This window comes from Wasmannia auropunctata, unplaced genomic scaffold (assembly GCF_000956235.1).
Source record: "Wasmannia auropunctata unplaced genomic scaffold, wasmannia.A_1.0 LD336088.1, whole genome shotgun sequence".
Lineage (NCBI taxonomy): Eukaryota > Metazoa > Arthropoda > Insecta > Hymenoptera > Formicidae > Wasmannia > Wasmannia auropunctata.
In genome coordinates, this window is record NW_012026802.1 from 4,269,074 (window position 1) to 4,270,445 (window position 1,372).

The following is a 1,372-nucleotide window of genomic DNA, read 5'->3' on the forward strand; positions in this document are numbered from 1 at the left end:
TCTATCCCTTGGGAAAGAAACCGAAAAAATCCGCGGAAAAATGGAAAAAAACCGGTTTTTTTCCCAGCCTTTAAAACTCTAAATGCAGATAAATTTTTTTACCTCAGATAAATCTTCATTTCAGTCCACAAAATCATCTTATATTTAAATAAAAAATTACTTAAAACAGAAACATATATAGTTCGATAAATACAAATTTTATTTCATTTATTAAAAATATTATAGTTAGAATTCATACTCACGAAAATATGAAACTACTAAAATTTTGTTTTTGAAACTAAACATGTGAAATCTGTATTGAAAAAATGAAGTAGAGATAACAAAATATACATTTGATATAAATGAAAGCTCTGTTGAATGATTTCAATACATAGTTCGTATATTTATTGATATAATTTAACGAACAATTTAGACGATCAATACATTCGTATGTTTTGTTAATTTGACAGAAAACTTTTATACAGCAAATCAAGATTTATTTCGTCGATAGAAACATTTTATTTAAAATATCCTACATTAAGTTGAAGCAACTGAATTTTCATTACAGGAATGGGACATTTGAAACGTCCACCAAAATATAAAGTAAAAGTAACTAAATACTCGCACAATATAAATAATTATCTTATTAAACGAATAAAATACATCGTCAACATGTCCATTAATTGGAATTAAGGAATAAATTCTGGCTTGATTTAAATAAAGCTATCGTTCCATTAGCAAAGATTCAATCTAACAAAATAAAGAATTTGTGAAAAGAATGCAATATTTAGATTGAACAATGCAATTTTTATTTGAGGAACTAAATAATACATTAAGCCAATAGGATAATTTTGTTCTTTTTAACAATTTATTTAGCTGATTCAACTGATGACATTTTACACTCATTTTGTTGAAAAAACTTGCAATTTTGTAGAATATAGAGTAATAGAATAATTTTGTTGCAGTAATATACATTACATATTACATATATTTAATATTACTGTAATAAAATTATTATATTATCCTACAAAATTGCAAGATTTTTAAATAAGTATAAAATGTGATCAGTATATGGAATTACTGAAATAAGTATAGAAGTACTGAAAAGTTGAATATAATAATGTAAACAATATGTATATATTTTTATTTATTTATTATATAATCTATTAAAGAGTTTTAAAAACAAACATTTTGCACACAAATCAATATTAATTTAATATGAATAAAAGTACATTCTGTATTATATATATATCTAGGTATATTTAATTATATTATATACTCATTGAAATATATAAATTACCATCGCTCATCATGTTAATATTTTGCGGAAAATAAGAAAATAAATCTTCTAGACTAATTAATCTCCAAACTGGTTTCTTAATTACTTCAAATG